This window comes from Dermacentor albipictus, unplaced genomic scaffold, assembly GCF_038994185.2.
Source record: "Dermacentor albipictus isolate Rhodes 1998 colony unplaced genomic scaffold, USDA_Dalb.pri_finalv2 scaffold_100, whole genome shotgun sequence".
Classification (NCBI taxonomy): Eukaryota; Metazoa; Arthropoda; class Arachnida; order Ixodida; family Ixodidae; genus Dermacentor; species Dermacentor albipictus.
In genome coordinates, this window is record NW_027225654.1 from 107,617 (window position 1) to 116,311 (window position 8,695).

Sequence of the window (8,695 nt, forward strand, 5' to 3'; positions counted from 1 at the left end):
CATCTGCGATCGCTGCTGGCTCCAGCAGAAGTAATCCGCAAGCACCTTCGACGGCACAACACACTCATATACTGCGTACATGCGCTCAGAGGCGCCTTCACTGGGCAAGCGATGACAAGCGATGAATTGTGTCGCTGGGGAAGCACGCACTTTTCGCAGTAAATCTGAACTTAGTGTCACACATCACTAGCCCCTCTTCTTTGGCTTCTGGATTGGATTGGCGCGGTTCGCTACGTGCTTGCGATCGCTTTTTCGAGCGCAGATTGATGTGAGCATGGAGGAAGGAAACTAAGGAGAGGCCCTACCCCCTCCGCGCGCTAGAAGAAAAGTGTGGCGGAAATGACGTGGTAGGTTCTCATTTTTTTGCTGCTTTTTTTTTGCTGTATGGTCACGTTTTTTGGGCCACAATGGCGGCGTTGTTTGAGCGCTCACACGTGTTGCTCTGGTAGGTTTCGTGCCGTGGTAAAGGCGCTGCGTGAGCGGGTTTGCGTTTGTCACCGTGTCTTGTTGCGCTGTGTTACCTGCACCGTGCTCTGCCGGATGTTGCGCGAGCGCGAGCGCTCCGCGCGCGAAACCACGCGCAGCGCGGCGTGGTTTCGCGAAAGATGTAAACAAGAGAGGAGGGTGGCACAAAAGGCGGAGCATCGCCATGAGCAACGCCAACTTCCGGCTTCACTTTTGCTTCACAAAGAGTGACCTCAGGGCCTCTCCTTAGTTTCCTTCCTCCGTGGATGTGAGCCTGGTTTCTGTACTAGGCTTTTGCACGATCGCCTGCTTTTTGCACTGGGCTTTCAAAAGGCGAAGTGAGCGTCGCTTACTGCAGGCGGCAAGTGATTTGGCTCACGTACTGCGTGAGCAAAAACATAGGCACGTGGCTCATGAAGAAGATGACCGGCGACTTGCTTAATCTGTCGGACCATGTCATCGCCGACTGGAGGAACTACGCTCGTGAGGTCGTGCGGGACGAACTGCTGGCGCGACCCCCACTCGGTGGCCCCGGGAGGATTGTGCAAATTGATGAATGCATCCTTCGCGGCAAGCGAAAATACAATCGAGGCCGCCTGATGACGGGCGACAACGTTCCGCCGAGCCGCCAAAATTACGGCGGCATTGCAGATCGTGGACCATGGGTATTCGGCATGATCTGCGTGACCACCGGGGAGCTCCGACTATTCAAGGTCGACCGACGAGACGCGGCGACGCTAGGCCCCATTATTGCAGCCAACGTTGAACCGGGAACCACCATCCACAGTGATGAATGGGCCCTATACCACACACCCAGAAAATCGAAAGCTACTGGCAGAAGGTGAAGCGCTACCTCGACTCCGCCGGCTACAGAGTGACTCCACAGCTTCTCGAGTCGCACCTGATATGGCTATGGTGGGCATCGATTAATGGGCACATGCGCTGCAAGGACTCGTTTCTGCGTTTATTAGAAGCGATCGCACGGCGCTACCTAGTGTGACATAGTAATGGAAAATAAAGCGCACTTTTCCGACCCTTTGCTTTTGTATGAATGTTTCCCGGCATTGCTGAGCGCTTCCATACACGGTGCGCCCGCGGCGCTGCACTTCCGCAGTAAGTAGAGTTACTGTATGTGCTATAGCATATACAGTAACTCTATAGCAGTAAGCGACGCTCACTTCGCCTTTTGAAAGCCCTGCAAAAAGCAGGCGATCGTGCAAAAGCCTATTGCAGAAACCAGGCTCACATCAATCTGCGCTCGAAAAAGCGATCGCATAACAGCCTATAGCGCAGAAACCAGGCGCACACCAATCTGCGCTCGGAAAAGCGCGCGCAAGCACGTAGCGAGCCGCGCAAATCCAATCCAGAAGCCAAAGAAGAGGGGGGAAGTAATGTGTGACACTAAGTTCAGAGTTACCCTTTTCGCAATGTATCACAGAGGCTTCGCGCACAAAGATAAACTAGTAGATTTTTACTGAACTGCGTCACTACACACTCTAAAATAACATACCGCCATTTTGCAGCTACAGCTGTTGTGTCGTTTTTAGTTGGTAAAGCGGGGACCTTAATAGCCTAGTGAAGCGCCTGCGATGAACAGCCGTACCGCGGCGCTGCGTTTCTATTCCCCTAATAGGAAAAGAGTGGCTATGACTCTCCGTGGATCATGACCATAGAGTTAGTAGAACAACTCTAGAGGAAAAGCTGGGCCGGAAAAGTGGGAACCTCTAGGGCGCCGCCCTGTTGCTACTGGTCAATGTGGCCAGCGCAATTACTATTGAAAGAGCTGAGAACAAGTACAGGTCACCTTATGCTTTGTCACCTAAAAACGCATGTCTGATGACTTTATGAAGGTGGTGCGTTAATATTAAGTTTATAGAAAGCGATCGCTAAGTCCGTGACTTATGTAAATCACGATGTACGCATTCATGCAATAAAGGATGACGCGAATTTCGGTTTCGAATCTGTTTTTTGGATGCGTAGTAGTTTCGTTTGACATGCGATCGCGCGTCGACATCGGACGCTATGACACACTCGTGCCTTATGTGCCACCGAAGCCCCGAAGTGGTCTGGCATATACCTTCACATGTAAGTAAACGAATGTATCTCCTTGTTGAGAATATCACGCGAGTAGGCAGCTCTTGTGGTACATCACAATCGTTCGAGAAGCGTCACAGTAGAGCATTTTTCTGCATGCGGAGCGGTGTTTTTATTTGCAAGTTTCCCTTCAGTAGGAAATTGCTGGACAGGCGGACCAGCGCACCGCAATTGTATTGGCGAAGCCACAAGCAACTCAAAGAATCTGTTCAATTGTTGCACTATAAACAATCATGCTTCTACAAAGGCCACAGCAGAAAAACAGCCTGATGACCGAGTATTTCTGTGCCACGAAGTAATCAAGAGGCGAGTGCCTAATGCGGACGAAATAGAGTGCATGGAGACTTAGAACGACAGAAAGCTGAGCTAGTTCGTAAGGATTCATTATGCAAAACAGAGGTGAGGCGTGCAGACAGGACACAAGAGTAGAGAAGTGGGCGGCGCGCGTGTTGTTTGCTTGTAAATACTCTACTCTTGTTTCCTGTCTGCACGCCTCACCTCCGTTTTGCATAACGAGTGCATCAACCCACATATTAATAGCTTAGGCGTTTTATTAACTGTGGAATATTTTCAACACTTCCTTGCATGCCATTTCATGTCACAAATTTGTGCAGCGAATCTATTTGCATGATCGACTCCGGGCCTGTGGGACCGTTCACTTGCACTTGATGCTGAGTCTTTTACATGTATCCATAAACTGCAGATATTCACATCAGATCCCTGCGAGCACTTTCAAAATTCCATTATTTTCGACAACAGGCACATATGCAATACTGACATAATCTGGAATACCACTAAGCAGCTGGGACACATTTTTGTTGACCATACTCGCAGGTAAAATAAGTACATCATGTGGACAGCTCCAGCTCATTTTCCTTAAGTCAGTGTGTACAAGGGTTATGCAAAAATAAATTTTTTCTCGCGCACCGATTATTTTGCTGTATAAGCAAGAGAACCCACCACGTTAGTGTAACGTATCTTGTGCATCACACTAATATGTGCTTTCATTTACCAAGTGAGACGAGTTACTTTTATGGCTCATTCAGTCATATCACACTGCAAGCTGCATTCATCAATCTTCAATGGGATTTTGCAAATGTTTAATGAAACATGTTTCAATTTTATGCAGATATGCAATGGCAAGCCCTTCCGTGTGTTCCAAAGGTAAAATTTAAGCTCTAAATTAAAGAAGACATTTCTAGTCAGAAACAAGCAAAAATAGTGAATGCAGAGTATCAGAAGCCCAAGGTACAGAAATTATGAGAAGTGTCGAATGATTTTAAGGAAAGAGTCGTATTTAAAAATGCAAGACCCTTTAGTGGAGGTCAAGCAAGTCAATATGGGTAGAATACTCTGCAAAATTATGCGAGTGAGGGGATGTCAAACAATGGGTCAGGAAATGCATTGTTTTTCTGCAAAACAAAAGCTGATTGCCATTACATAAGTCACTTTAGCATCATGATAAATTCAGAAATAAACCAAAAAACAAGACACGCAAAAATAAACAAAGCATTTAATGATATTTCAGCAGAACTTTTTGTTGGGCTAGTTGGTGCATATTTGGCGCTATAGTACTTCAGCCATTTAATGATGCTCTCTCCACACTGGGATAAATAAAAACAAACACATCACATCTAATGTGGACATATCAGATGCCTTGTGAAACACTAAAGGAACAATTCAGTTTCGAGCTATGGCACTTGCCGCATAGATGTGGGGGGGCCTTGCACCAATAGTGATAGTTACCACTGCATTTAGAAATTGAAAGCATTCGTGCAGACAAGGATGATTCTTTATATTTTTGGCTACCACTTCAAATGCCTCCACCAAGTGTTACAATGCTGCACGCAGCCATACTAAGGATCTCGCAGCAACACCTGCAGGTAAAAAGCAGAAGCAGTCAAAGTGCTGGTGTGTTCTGGACACTATGTTTGAAAACTTCTAGGCAAGAAGAGTGCAAGAAGCAGACATAACTGCATTTATTTCCATAATTCCCCATTTAAATGGCCTTTTCTTTTTGCTTAGACAATGCCTACGCCTAGCCACAGCAGCTCCCTCATACAGACTCCACAAACCAAGAGGCCGTGGAGGCAAATGCAGGTAAGACAATAAGCAATAGCACTGGTATCAACATTCATCTAATTTCTTTTTATTTCATTTAGGCAGCCAGCACACCTCGAACAGCCACCTTGACTGCAGGTGTGTCACCCTAGTCGCCAAGGAAACATTTGAGGGAAAGTGACAGGCAATGTGAACAGCCACTTCTCCATGTAAACAATACTCTTTCTCTCGGATGACTCCTACGCCTCACCACGCCAGCGCACTTGTGCACAAAGATGCCGCAGAGGCACGTGCAGGTCTGAGGCAAGAAGCAGTGGCACTGGTGTCGACATTTACCCAATTTCTTTTTCTTACACTGAGGCAGCCAGCACACCTCGAACAGCCACCTTGACTGCGGGTGTGTTAGTTGATTCCTGTTGTACATATGCTCATAATATACTTCAGTAAACTTGAACTTCATAATAAACTTGAAGGCAAATGGGACATTGATGCATTGTATTTTTGAACATTTATTGTACACATACAATATATGTTATACTTTGCAGTGCTACAGAGCGTATTTTGAAGCTTCCCCCTATATTTTGCACCTTTAATTATGTATGTGTTGTGTGGCCCTCAATGCAGTTCATGTTGTAGCAGCTGCTTTGTCTGTGTATCGCACATTGGCTTAAGCTCGTGATACCCACATACTTCTCTCACATATACAAAATAAAGTTCTATGTAGTCCTCAGTGTTACAACAAAAAATTAAACTAAACAATCCGATCGTGGAATTATGTTTACTACAGTGATTCCTACGACAGTTACTGACAATTTGACAACTTGAACTGGTCAATCGGTCCATAGCCGCCTCTATTTTTCAAAAATAAAGGAGGCTATGATCCGTCATGGCAAGGAATTGTATGTATACATAAAAAAAGGGGGTATGTGTGTGTTTGTAGTGGGGGTATAGGATTAGGGCGGTACGAAAAAATGTACCAACACCGTCCTCTAGACCCATTCCGTTGAGGTACCGTAACAAAACGTATTATGCATAAAGTTCATACAACCAACTCTGATATTACTACAGACGCCAGGCGACGCGAGCTGCATTTGTCATGATGCATTCGCGACTGCACCGGATGCCCTCCACATTATTCTCGTTAATCGTGCTCACTGCGCCGAGGCAAAAGAAAGACAATGGGCGCAGGTGCCTTTAAGGTATCTCGACCTTGCGAGGCACGGCTGCGCGTGCCTGGGGAGCTGTCCGTGCGAACACTCCCTGGCACACACCTGCCTCGGCGGCCCCAACCTACGTACCGTTCTGCTTCGAGCTTTGATCCCCCCACTGTCCCTCGGGTGCCCTGGAGTTCCTGCGCCGCCTGCTCTACTATCATCTCAGGTGCTCTCCTGAGACTTCCGTTTGTCGGTTACATGTGCCCTACAGTTGGATCATTACTTATAATAATAAAAAACCCGATCTATCGTCACGACGATAGATCGCGAATGCGGCTTTTGCAACATACCGCGCCCGTGCGAAGATAATTACGGAACGCCAACGAGGAATCTGACCACAGCTTCGAGCTCGTAACGTCGTCGAGTGACACTCCTGCAACAGGCGTGACCGCTGAAAACCGCATACCGCCAGAAACTTGAACAGGATCATCCCTCGGTTGCATAACTGCCAGCTGTACGGCCAACATGGACCACACCCACACCATCCCGCAACATAGAATAAAGAACCGACTTATAAAGCCCAAACACACGGCTGCACGCACACATCACAACATCACAAGCGAGACGCCATGCTGCTACGCTGCTACTGTTGCCGGATTAAAACTGACTACTGTCACCAAGTTTAGCAAGCGTTTCAGGAGCTGGCAACCTCGGCGCGTAGCAACATGGCGGCGCTCTTGAGGTTCCCGATTTTAATGCATGGGCCCTATGGGTAGCTTGTCCTCTAGAGTCAGTATAGTAACTCTATGATCATGACCAACTTTATTGAGAATAGCACTGCAGCGCCCCTAGGCAACTTATCACCGTATGAACGCCCTCGTGCGTGCGACCCGCTTCAATGTGCCGCTTCTAAGCTTTCGCTTCCCTGTCGCCACTCGCGGCAAGAAGTGCAAAATTTAATAATTTGCTCGATCTCCGTTTGTCATCACAAATTTCTAGCGTTGAAAACGAAAAACAGATACCGAAAGAAATAAAAATGTTCGTTATTTTATTTGTTGTGTTTTAACGTATTCGTTTGAGTGAAAGTGTAGGTGCAAGAATGCGCCGCATGTACCCTGTTCGCATTCGATGTAGGATAGAAAGACAGCGGCCGAAAGATGAGGCACGCCCTTGACGCGCCCGGGAAAGGCGTGGCAAGCGGCTCACGGCAAGTGTGCAGACGGACAGCGGGGCAGTCACGGTATCGCTAAGTTGCGATAATCCGTTGATAACAATACGCGGCGCTGGCGCGTTTCGTTGTGCAGCCTTCTGCGCTTGAAACGTGGAAGCAGCGTGCCGCGCAGGGTGCGCTCATGTTGTCATATGCAGCTTTTTGTCTACATATTTTTTTGCCTGCACCTTCGGCGCGTTCCGCGCTATCTCCGTTCACTGACTGCCGTCGAGCCAACTCGGGTGAACGAGAAACTCGGCGCATCCTGCATAGCACCCCTGGCTGGGTAAAGCTCATCACAGAAAACAGGAACAGATTCACGATGCCGAAGGAAATTGTTTAGAGGGAGATGTCGCTGTGAACTACATTGGTTCAGTTATAGTCATTTAGGAAAGATGATAGGGTAATCGCCCCGAATTAGGGAGCAACACAGGATAACAAAATAGAAAACAGCTTAGAACTGACCAATCTTAAGTGTAAAAAGGCGGAAGCAAATGTTCCAAAATGCACGTCCGCGGGTATAGACGAAATTCCTATAAAGTTAATTAATGAACTTGGCCCAAGAAGCAAGGAAACGCTGATAAAAGCATTGGAGGCAGTCATAACAAATAAGCAAATTTCGCACAGCTGGAAACAGAGTAAAATGAATTTGATTTATAAAGGGAAAGGTGATAAGAAGAACATAAAATCCTTCCAACCAACTACGGTAACATCAGTTATATATAGGCTGGCAATGCAGGCGGTGAAATTAAACATGCAGTCATGAGTAGAAAGTAATGGAATACTCGGAGAACTTCAGAACGGGTTCAGAAGTGGTAGGCGCTTAGATGATAGCCTGTTTGTGCTTACCCACTGCATAGAAATAGCTAAGGTAGAAAATAGACCACTGTATTTAGCCTTCCTAGACATAGGCGGTGCATACGACAACATGAACAGGGAACTCCTGTGGAACATATTAAAGGATGATGGTATCGGTCATGAGTTAATTGATTTTCTACAGGAAATATATTGAGAAAATAATGTTGAAATAACATGGAAAGGAATAAGAGTACGACAACTGTCGAGGTACACAAAGGATTAAGGCAAGGTTGTCCTCCGTCACCACTGCAGTTCATGCTTTATATGATAAGTATGGAAAGAAGGCTACAAGGGAGCAACCTAGGGTATAATCTGTCATACAGATTAGGCGGAAATATTGTTGAGCAACGACTTCCGGGGTTAATGTATGCGAACAATATTGTACTGTTAGCAGATAGCCACGAAGATTTGCAGACTCTGGTTAATTACTGTGGAGACGAAGGAGACGGTTTAGGTTTCAGTTATAGTGCAGCTAAGTCTTGTGGGATGTTTTTCAACGATACAACTGATCAGGAGCTTACAATACAAGGCCATGAAATACACATAATGGCCGAATACGAATATCTTGGGGTATGGATAAACAAAGGGCAGGTGTACGCGGAAAAGCACGAACAGTCTCTCATAACAAAAGGGCGAAGAGATGCCAGTATAATGAAACATAGGGCATTGTGGGGGTACAACAAGTATGCGGTACTGAGAGGTATTTGGAAGCGAGTAATGGTGCCGGGGCTTACTTTAGCAAATGCGGTCCTGTGCTAAAGGGCAGAAGTTCAGTCGAGACTAGAAGTAAATCGGAGAGCTGCTGGACGATTAGCACTAGGTGCCCAAGGGAAAACCAGAAACGAAGCAGTAC

General features: G+C 46.7%; 1 long non-coding RNA gene across 1 annotated transcript; it reads left to right on the forward strand.

Annotated features, from left to right (window-relative positions):
* Positions 1 to 2,270: 2,270 nt before the first annotated feature.
* LOC139053364 (uncharacterized) lies at positions 2,271 to 6,421 on the forward strand. The gene is made up of 4 exons (XR_011510435.1): positions 2,271 to 2,550; positions 3,689 to 3,723; positions 4,585 to 4,659; positions 4,722 to 6,421. It is a non-coding gene; the product is annotated as an uncharacterized lncRNA (long non-coding RNA).
* Positions 6,422 to 8,695: the final 2,274 nt, after the last annotated feature.